This window comes from Lepisosteus oculatus, unplaced genomic scaffold, assembly GCF_040954835.1.
Source record: "Lepisosteus oculatus isolate fLepOcu1 unplaced genomic scaffold, fLepOcu1.hap2 HAP2_SCAFFOLD_40, whole genome shotgun sequence".
NCBI classification, from domain to species: Eukaryota; Metazoa; Chordata; class Actinopteri; order Semionotiformes; family Lepisosteidae; genus Lepisosteus; species Lepisosteus oculatus.
The window spans coordinates 2,843,119-2,854,129 of record NW_027167934.1 but is presented as its reverse complement, the minus strand read 5'-3'; the positions used below and the strand labels follow the sequence as shown (position 1 = coordinate 2,854,129).

At 43.3% G+C, this 11,011-nt stretch overlaps 4 non-coding genes across 4 annotated transcripts; 1 reads left to right on the top strand and 3 right to left on the bottom strand.

The window, feature by feature from the left end:
- Window positions 1-2,591: 2,591 nt before the first annotated feature.
- trnai-gau (transfer RNA isoleucine (anticodon GAU)) lies at window positions 2,592-2,665 on the bottom strand. The gene has a single exon. It is a non-coding gene; the product is annotated as a tRNA-Ile (tRNA).
- Window positions 2,666-5,084: 2,419 nt separating this feature from the next.
- trnat-agu (transfer RNA threonine (anticodon AGU)) lies at window positions 5,085-5,158 on the top strand. The gene has a single exon. It is a non-coding gene; the product is annotated as a tRNA-Thr (tRNA).
- A 2,203-nt stretch (window positions 5,159-7,361) lies between these two features.
- On the bottom strand, window positions 7,362-7,443 carry trnas-cga (transfer RNA serine (anticodon CGA)). The gene has a single exon. It is a non-coding gene; the product is annotated as a tRNA-Ser (tRNA).
- Window positions 7,444-10,580: 3,137 nt separating this feature from the next.
- LOC138228357 (U5 spliceosomal RNA) lies at window positions 10,581-10,697 on the bottom strand. Its single transcript, XR_011185437.1, has one exon. It is a non-coding gene; the product is annotated as a U5 spliceosomal RNA (small nuclear RNA).
- Window positions 10,698-11,011: the final 314 nt, after the last annotated feature.

The following is an 11,011-nucleotide window of genomic DNA, read 5'->3' as shown; positions in this document are numbered from 1 at the left end:
CATCGCATGACTTTAATAAATCTATTCTTTATTAATACTAAATAAATAATACTAAAAATACTTCAGCAAATAGGTCACTTGATTTTTGGAATAATTCCAAATAGCACAATGATCCACTGGCATCCCTGAAGTCTGTTTAGTGCATAATCTTCCAAATACAATCACTAAGCAATTATAAGAATTATACCATCCTACTTCTTTGTGATATCCTGTAAAAACTAAACCTATTTTTATAAGGCTTTTACTCAAAAGATTTCCAAACACACAAAGCATTTGTGAAGTACTATAGTATTTCTAAAGGTTACTGGTACAACATCAATCATTAAAGCTTAACAATAAAGTTTAGATTGCTGACTATGGACTAACTACATTAACTAACTGCAATGCAACACTATACATTTTACAAGAATATCTGGTTGAATTCTTGCATTTGTAGCCAATTTAATGCGAGAGAAATAAGCCAATTTAATTATTTCACAAAAAATAATGTGATATAAAATGGATGTTTTTAACTTTATTGTAGTGTTTTAGAAACTAATATGTCTTCAAAAATGGTTGTTTTTCACTCCTAGGAATGAAAGCTGTTGTTATATAATGTTTATTTTCAAATTTTGAAAAATCAAAGGATTCTAGCTTTCTCCCTTTCAGGCATCGGACACAGAGAACCTCATGGTTTTCCTAAAAATCATTTTTTATGTTCCCTGGTGTTCCAAACTTAGTTTTAATCAATTTTAATTTGTTATTATGTTAAAAACAGGGTAATAAATTTCTAATTGGACTATAAATAATGTCATATTGTCTGCTATAAAACTGATGTTTTCAACTCTATTGTAGAGATTCTAGAATCAACTAATAGAGAATTGAAATAAAAAAGGGCATAAGAAAACATTACCAACAACGACCACAAGATGGAGATATTGTCTAGACATTACCAACAACGACCACAAGATGGAGATATTGTCCAAAGAGGCAAGAAGGGCAAAGCTGCGATAAGGTAAAATCATTTTTTGAAAGAGATTGCTGTCAGAATGCACAACTGAATCCCAAACAGAATCTCTAGTCAAATATGATCATTTGTGAAACAGGCAAATGAGTTTCTCAGGTGCCCATTGCTCATTTTCAGACACATTTATGCAATACTTTCACCATGCGTTGAGCAATAGGGATTAAAGATACCAGAGGTAAGGTTTAAAAGTGATTCTGAGGTGCAACACATCAGCGATACAGCTAGGCATCTGAAATGCGGGGTTTGAGAGCCCTTCAGGGAACACCGTACCCTAAAGGTACCAGAAGTCCACTAGTATAAGCATTAAGTCACTGTCACCCCTGTTACAATGTGATTGCTACATATCTTCATTTCTTTGGTTTTTAAGGAGTAAGAGTGCAGGGGGTCTAAATCTGCGATCCAGTGTGTTGAAGTATTTCACAACACTACCTGTAGCCCGTATGGAAATAAATACTAATTCTGATTATTGCCCTGGGCATGTACCAATAAATCACTGAGCATATATCACTGTGTTGAAGCTAGAGACCTGTATGTAATATTATGGTGCTAAAATGTCATTTTCACATATATTAATGTAATAAATGATTGCTTATGCTTAATAAACAAATCTAATTAAAATAAAAACTTAAGTTTTGTATTTGTCTTGTACCATAGAACATGATTTTCTTTGTATTTCAAGCCCACAAAGTGTCCAAATGATGCACGACATGATATAAGGAAGATTATCACATGAAAAATCGGTATTATCTTTCTCATGAAAATGCATTCCTTTCATTACCTTTTAATTTTTAAAATGAACTCAAGTTGTGTATAATGTAATAATTTAAGTAGAATAGATTCTAATAATATAATGATCCAGTGTGTTGCACTACTTCACTGCTTCACTGTTCTATGCCGTCTGGAAATAAATCCTCAGACTGCTTACTGCCCTGGGCTTGTACCAATAAATTACAGGAGCACATCTATATATCACTGCGTTGAAGCAGGAGACACACAATCACTGCAAACACATCCTAAATACAGTGTTCCAGCACCTTTGACCTCATCCAGAACGTATCATTTCTTGAAAGGGATTGCTGTCTGAATGCACATCTGAATCCCAAACAGAATCTCTAGTAAAATACGATCATTTGTGAAACAGGCAAATGACTGTCTCAGGGGCCCATTCCTCATTCTCAAGACACATGTATGCAGTACGTACACCATGCATTGAGCAAAAGGGATCAAAGACACCACAGGTAAGGTTAGAATTCATTCTGACTATATTCTAAAATATTGGACTCATATTCTTATGATGGCAGACATGATGCTGCGTTTAAAACCGGGGTTAATGGACATTATATGACTGTCAATTCTGTTTTGTTTTGGAGACACTTGGCTGCCTATATGGTACAGTGCAGCGTGAAGGAAACATTTTCCAAAACTGTGTCAGCTCAAAAGTTGTAAGAGAACCTCTCCAGCTGCTTTAACTCTCTTCATTTTTGTCATTTAATTGTCTGTCGGCACTATGTGGCAGCGTTGCATGACAACCCATCTCACCACGGAAAGGAACCTAACAGCTTTGGTAAGAGAGGAGAAAAGGACCTGGCCAGTAAGGGGCTCGAACCCACGACTTTGACGTTATCAGCACCATGCTCTAACCAACTGAGCTAACCGGCCTCACGACAGTGGTCCTCTCTGTGCAGCGCCTTTTACTTCCATTGACAAATGATAGCAATTCGAAGAGAGATCCTTCAGACCAGCAAGCAAACCCACGGCTATTTCGGTTTTCTATCTAGGCAACGTTGGTGTCTGCAATAGCATACATGAAAGCGTGATGCAATTTCTGTGGCTACATTTGTTGCACGTCATGCACAGTAAGAGTGTTTCTAACACCAAATAAAAAGTCAACAATTAGCGATCACGCCTTCTCCTCAGTTAACCCACTGAAACCCTTGCTGTTAACAGTTCTTTACTGCGTGCTTTAAGAACACCTACATAATGTGTCAGTTCTTTCAGCTTTATTCATTAGGTTTTCAAAGGCATAAGTAGAGCACCAGAGGCGCGAACGTAAGATGTGTGGTTATCTGAAGAACTCATTTCCATGGCAGCAGGGCCAAGTGATTCAGCGTATTTATAGTACCAGGAATGGAGAAGCGGCACTTCGCCTTTGCCGGGGAGGCACAAGGATACGTGTGGCAGACGCCATAGTCGGCAGGATTCAAACCTGTGCAGGGAGTTCGCAACGGATTTCAAGTCCATCGCCTTAAACACACGGCCACGACTACAGCAAGCTCACCCCCGCCGCATTCCTCCTATAATCTAACACAGAGTGCGAGGTGGCTGCGGAAACTTTTTCAAAGTCGCTCTCCGTTAAAAAAAAATAAATACCTTTGACAAAATACGTGCCGGCAGACAGACATGCCTCAGAGGGTTTAAGGCTGGCTTCACGTTCAAATGATAAAGTCTCCCCGTCCGGATGTCAAAATGGAACTTTGGCAGACAGAAAAAACATCAAAAAAACCACAAATGTGGACAAGGATTTTACAAGCTGCACCACACTGCACTTTCCAAAGCATTTACATTCCTGTTAGACGCAGGAATTGCCTTTGATTTGCGCGCTTACGAACGCCATGGAAAACGAAACAAAACTAAAGCCCTCAGCTCCTGCACTTGATTATAATGCTGTTACGTGTCGAAGCAGGAATTTATGTCATCCTACCACTGCAATACGGGGAATAGAGGGAAATGAGCACACGCTACGTATGTCTCAATCACTCCCTAGAGTCGTAAGGCGCATTGAAGGGTGCACACCCATCATTAATCGTTGCGCCTCTGTGAAAGGAAAGCTCTTGAGCAGTCTTTGAAACAGCTCGGATGAAACACTTGATTGCTTCCATGTGCATCTGGAGCCCATTTCTTATTTTCACTTCACGCCGCCCAAAGCATTTCTAAAACAGGAGATTCGTGTTTGGGAATGCGCCCTGCCCTACGAATAAAACAGGTCTACGGGTCTGAAACCTGCTCCACGGAAAACAGTTCTGTTGCGCTTTTGATCAAAGGGAGATTCGCTGTTCTTACTTTTTGATGACATAACACCCAAAGGGGCTTCTTTGGAGCTGGATTCCAACCAGCATCCGAAAGTTTCTTGGCGGTATCCTTTACAGTCCTCTGTTCGGTTGACAAGGGACAGAAGGGGGCAGCTTTCCTCACACACACAGTGCAATGTACTGTAGTGTTCCCGTTCATTGAATTCGCAGTTCTGCATCAGACCTCTAACTCGTTTCCTTAGCTTGGATTTAAGCCATGAAGCAGGCTTCTAGTCTATAAACGTCTAGAGAAATCACAAACTATTTGAGAGGCCATCATCCCAGGGGAACTGACAAAGTCTATCCCTAAACACCTAGCGCAATCTCTCGAGAGACTGTCAAAAATCGCTTTCTCCGTTTGCGTTGCAAGTAAGTGAAAACGCGGTCTCAAACCAGAGCCACTTGGCAGCAGCGGCACGTAAATACTGTTACTGTCACTGCTCGATACTGACGTTAGCCTACTACACCATGTTCAGCCACCACTAGGAAATGTACGGCTCTAGTACTGGAGCAAACAACAGGAGGGCCAAAGGCACACGGGCACACATGGAGAGTGACGAGAATGGGACTCAAACCCATGCGTGCAGAGTACAATGGATTAGCAGTCCATCGCCTTAACCACTCGGCCACCTCGTCTAGGAAACTGGGCTGTCCAGACATGGGTTGCAGCGCTCCAGATGATCTTTTTCTTTTTTTTCCCTCGTACTCGAGGGTCATTTTCCTGTTCCACATGCGATTTCAACATTTTCCTTGGGAGATGTCAAGCCAGCAAGCCACTGGTTCAGTGGCCATTGTGGAGTTCAGTGGCCCTGTTGTACACAGAATGCACATTGAGCTCCTTGGACATGAAAAGTTCCAGATAAAAGCCATTTGTCATCCTTTCTCTTGGTGTCGATGTTGCTATTGTATGTAAAGGTGGCAACTTGCTCAGCGAACAGGCGGAGCACACACCGAATGCAGATGTGTCTGAGTGGTGTGTCCAAGTGGCTGCAAAACGACAGCACTCCCAGGGCGCCGTGGCTTAGTTGGTTAAAGCGCCTGTCTAGTAAACAGGAGATCCTGGGTCCGAATCCCAGCGGTGCCTTTTTTGTTCTGTGTTCTCGAACAGAACTGGTCATTATGGACAACCGCCTACAGCTAGACCTAATTAAATGCAAGTATTCATTTCCTGTCTTTAACGCGACTTGTTTTTCTTAAAATGGATGCAACTTGCAAAACATGAAATACAAACCTTGCTAATCAGTGCTAGCGGCTGGCAAAAAAAAAAAGAAGTCAGCAATGTTTTTTTTCTTTAACCTTAACCCTGCTAATGGAGAAGAGTTAAACAACCGAGTCTATGCAGCTTAAACGGTGCGCACGTCGGGTTCTTAGCTGAAAGGGTGGTAAATCACGCTCACCCCAGTTCTTAATCTTTTAAAGAGGATACAAAATTGAACCTAGTCGCCACATCACATACATCCTGTTCAATGATAAAAAGGTAACATCTATCCTTGCTCCAGAGTAAATCTCACGTTGAAGGCATCTTTTTTTTCACTTTACCGTGAATCGGGCTCGGCTGCACAGAGGAGAGAGCAGAGCAATGAGGTCACTGGGACAGGGGAGTCACATGCTGGCGGTTTGAATACGCGGAAGATCACTGAGGGATCCACAGTATATGGACCCTCCGTGCGCCATCAGTCCGCACTCCGGACTCTGAATCCTGCCATCCGAGTTAAGATCTCGGCGGAACCTGAGGCGCAGTTCCTTCTTAAAACGTAATCTGGTGAGCATTTCTAGAATCGTACTTGTATAGATGCAGCCTTTAATGTGTTGCTAGGTTAAAATTGATGACTTCTTGTATTTCAGTAGGTAACTGCCCTCTTGATTTCAGATTCAATTTCTTTATTACAGGGGCGCTTTTATGAAGACAGAGTCATGTTCAGGTACTTTGCTTGATGGAGGAAGCTCATTTCGGACTCTGTGATCTGCTCACCTGGAAAGGTCTGCTGTACTACTAAAAGAGAGAAGTAGAGTCTGGAAGAAGGGACATTTTTATGATGCTTTGGAAGGTAGGTTTTTTTTTCTTTGAAATCGAAATGAATCAGAATATCAGTGCAAAAGACAAACTCTTGGTTTGGTTTAAAGAAATATGGTTTTAAAACAGACAAAATGTAGAAAACAGGTGTTTCTCACTTTTGGAAAAGAATGGACCGGGGGTAATAGTTTACTAGTTGCAGTGCTGAGCTCACCGGGTTGCAGTCCTGCAATGTCACACGACGGCCAGTGGCGCAATAGATAACGCGTTTGACTACGAATCAGGAGATTGTAAGTTTGACTCCTGCCTGGCTCGGGTCGTTTTTAAACGCATCGGGCTACTCCCCTAAGTAGTCTGTGCTACTTACTGCATTGTAATCGTACTCAGTAAGAGATTTCCTTCATGTAAATGAACTGCACCTGACAGCTTTAGGAAATCACCTGGGCTCAGTACGGTGCTGAGAGCTCAGCGTTGCTGTTGTTCTAATTAGCACGCACTGCATCGGCTATGAACCCGAACTTTTCAATTATTCCGATCATTAAGTCAACACGTAGTCCACATGAAAGGTAGAAATATTCTCTTGTCTGTCTCTTGTTTGTATAGAACTGAATGTCCCTGACAATGTACTGTTAGTTTTAATTGAAGAACGGCATTTGTGTTCAAATATACCAGACAAGTTTATGTAACTGCTCTTGCGACACTAAGTTGTAATTAGTCAAGAAATAAAGTCGAACAACAGCTGCGGGTTTAATTCTGAACGTATGAGATTGCAGCGCCTTTTACTTCCATTGACAAATGATAGAGATTTGAAGAGAGATCCTGCAGACCAGCAAGCAAACCCACGGCTATTTCGGTTTTCTATCTAGGCAACGTTGGTGTCTGCAATAGCATACATGAAAGCGTGATGCAATTTCTGTGGCTACATTTGTTCCACGTCATGCACAGTAAGAATGTTTCTAACACCAAATACAATGTCAACAATTAGCGATCACGCCTTCTCCTCAGTTAACCCACTGAAACCCTTGCTGTTAACAGTTCTTTAATGCGTGCTTTACGAGCACCTATATATTGTGTCGGTTCTTTCAGTTTTATTCATTAGGTTTTCAAAGGCATAAGTACAACACCAGAGGTGCGAACGCAAGATGTGTGGTTATCTGAAGAACTCATTTCCATGGCAGCGGGGCCAAGCGATTTAGCGTTTTTATAGTACCAGGAAAGGAGAAGCGGCACTTCGCCTTTGCCGCGCAGGCATAAGGAGACGTGCGGCAGACGCCATAGTCGGCAGGATTCAAACCTGCGCGGGGAGTCCCCAACGGATTTCGAGTCCATCGCCTTAACCACTCGGCCACGACTACAGCGAGTTCGCCATCGCCGCATTCCTCCTTTAATCTAACACGGAGTGCAACGTGGCTGCGGAAACCTTTTCAAAGTCGCTCTCCGTTAAAAAAATATAAATACCTTTGACAAAATACGTGCCGGCAGACAGACACGCCTCAGAGGGTTTAAGGCTGGCTTCACGTTCAAATGATAAAGTCTCCCCGTCCGGATGTCAAAATGCAGTTTTGGCAGACAAAAAAAACAACAACAAACCACAAATGTGGATAAGGATTTTACAAGCTGCACCACACTGCACTTTCAAAAGCATTTACATTCCTGTTAGACACAGGAATTGCCTTTGATTTGCGTGCTTACAAACGCCATGGAAAACGAAACAAAACTAAAGCCCTCAGCTCTTGCACTTGATTATAATGCCATTACGTGTCGAAGCAGGAATTTACGTCATCCTACCACTGCAACACGGGAAATAGAGGGAAATTAGCACACGCTACGAATCGTCTCAATCACTCCCTAGAGTCGTAAGGCGCATTGAAGGGTGCACCCCCATCATTAATCGTTGTGCCTCTGTGAAAGGAAAGCTCTTGAGCAGTCTTTGAAACAGCTCGGATGAAACACTTGATTGCTTCCATGTGCATCTGGAGTCCATTTCTTATTTTCACTTCACGCCGCCCAAAGCATTTCTAAAACAGGAGATTCGCATTTGGGAATGCGCCCTGCCCTACAAATAAAACAGGTCTACGGGTCTGAAACCTGCTCCACGGAAAACAGCTCTGTTGCGCATTTGATCAAAGGGAGAGTCGCTGTTCTTACTTTTTGATGACATAACACCCAAAGTGGCTTCTTTGGAGCTGTATTCCAACCAGCATCCTAAAGTTTCTTGGCGGTATCCTTTACAGTCCTCTGTTCGGTCGACAAGGACAGAAGGGGGCAGCTTTCCTCACACATACAGTGCAATGTACTGTACTGTTCCCGTTCATTGAATTCGCAGTTCTGCATCAGACCTCTAACTCGTTACATTAGCTTGGATTTAAGCCACGAAGCAGGCTTCTACTGTATAAACGTCTAGAGGAATCACAAACTATTTGAGAGGCCATCATCCCAGGGGGAACTGACAAAGTCTATCCCTAAACACCTAGTGCAGTCTCTCGAGAGACTGTCAAAAATCGCTTTCTCCGTTTGCGTTGCAAGTAAGTGAAAACGCGGTATCAACCCAGAGCCACTTGGCAGCACGGGCATGTAAATACTGTTACTGTCACTGCTCGATACCGACGTTAGGCTACTATACCATGTTCAGCCACCGCTAGAAAATGTACGGCTCTAGTACCGGAGCAAAGAACAGGAGGGCCAACACCGAACGGGCACAAGTGTCAGACAAGGAGAGCGACAAGGATGGGACTCGACCCCATGTGTGCAGAGCACAATGGATTAGCAGTCCATCGCCTTAACCACTCGGCCACCTCGTCAACAAAACTGGGCTGTCCTGACATGGGTTGGCGCACTCCAGTTGATCTTTTTCTTTTTTTTCCCTCATACTCGAGGGTCATTTTCCTGTTCCACATGCGATTTCAACATTTTCCTTGGGAGATGTCAAGCCAGCAAGCCACTACTGTGGTTCAGTGGCCAGTGTGGAGTTCAGTGGCCCTGTTGTACACAGAAAGCACATTGAGCTCCTTGGACATGAAAAGTTCCAGATAAAAGCCATTTGTCATCCTTTCTCTTGGTGTCGATGTTGCTATTGTATGTAAAGGTGGCAACTTGCTCAGCGAGCAGGCGGAGCACACACCGAATGCAGATGTGTCTGAGTGGTGTGTCCAAGTGGCTGCAAAAAGACAGCACTCCCAGGGCGCCGTGGCTTAGTTGGTTAAAGCGCCTGTTTAGTAAACAAGAGATCCTGGGTCTGAATCCCAGTGGTGCCTTTTTTTGTTCTGTGTTCTCTAACAGAACTGGTCATTATGGACAACCGCATACGTCTAGACTTAATTAAATGCAAGTATTCATTTCCTGTCTTGAACGACTTGTTTTTCTTAAAATGGATGCAACTTGCAAAATATGAAATACAAACCTCGCTAATCAGCGCTCGCGGCTGGCAAAAAAAAAAGAAGTCAGCAATGTTTTTTTCTTTAACCTTAAGCCTGCTAATGGAGAAGAACCTAGTCGCCATATCACATACATCCGTTTCAACGATAAGAAGGTAACAACTATCCTCACTCCAGTGTAAATCTCACGTTGAGGGCATATTTTTTTCCACTTTACCATGAGTCGGGCACAGCTGCACAGAGGCGAGAGCAGAGCAATGAGGTCACGGGGACAGGGGAGTCACACGCTGGCGGTTTGAACACGCGGAAGATCACTGAGGGATCCACAGTATGTGGACCCTCCGTGCGCCATCATTCCACACTCCAGACTCTGAATCCTGCCATCCGAGTTAAGATCTCGGCGGAACCTGAGGCGCAGTTCTTTCTTAAAACGTAATCTGGTGAGCATTTCTAGAATCGTACTTGTATAGATGCAGCCTTTAATGTGTTGCTAGGTTAAAATTTATGACTTCTTGAACTTCAGTAGGCAACTGCCCTCTTGATTTCGGATTTAATTTCTTTATTACAGGGGCGCTTTTATGATGACAGAGTCATGTTCAGGTACTTTGCTTGATGGAGGAAGCTCATTTCGGACTCTGTGATCTGCTCACCTGGAAAGGTCTGCTGTACTTCTACAAGAGAGAAGTAGAGTCTGGAGGAAGGGACAATTTTATGATGCTTTGGAAGGTAATGTTTTTTTTTTCTTTGAAATCGAAATGAATCAGAATATCAGTGCAAAAGACAAACTCTTGGTTTGGTTTAAAGAGATATGATTTTAAAACAGACAAAATGTAGAAAACAGGTGTTTCTCACTTTTGGAAAAGAATGGACCGGGGGTAATATTTTACTAGTTGCAGTGCTAAGCTCACTGGGTTACAGTCCTGCAATGTCACACCAGGGTCAGTGGTGCAATGGATAATGTGTCTGACTATGGATTAGGAGTTTGGAGGTTCGACTCCTGCCTGGCGCTGGTTGTTTTTAAACACATCAGCCTACTCCCTAAGTAGCCTGTGCTACTTACTGCATTGTAAGAGCGATTGTGAGCGGTTTTGTTTTCTCTCTTTGACCAGCCCAGCTGCGCCCCACCCGAAGGCAGGGAAGCACAAAAATTGTATGGAACTCATTCATGCTCCTCTCCATGGAAATCTTTAGTAAAAGGCAAAAGATTTGTACGAGATGAAGAGAAACCAGAGTGCGTGGCTGGACAGCTGCAGGAGCCCAGGCCGCCTTCAAGCCCTCTGCCCTGCCGGTCGTGGTTGGCAATGCACCTGGCCTTACAAACGAGCCAGTGGGGCCCGTTCAGCTCCGGGCTCATCGCCTGCGGCTCTCGGCTTACCTGGCAGGGGAGATACCTTGATCAGCCTGTAGTTGGTGTAGTTGGATTGTTTTCTTGTTTTCTGGAAGCAGTGTTTGTTTTGCAGTTTGAGATGGCAACCTTTGGATCCCGCAAGAATGCTGTACGTTTTGAGCTTTTGGATGACCTCTTCATGGATCGTATGCAGTTAGGCAG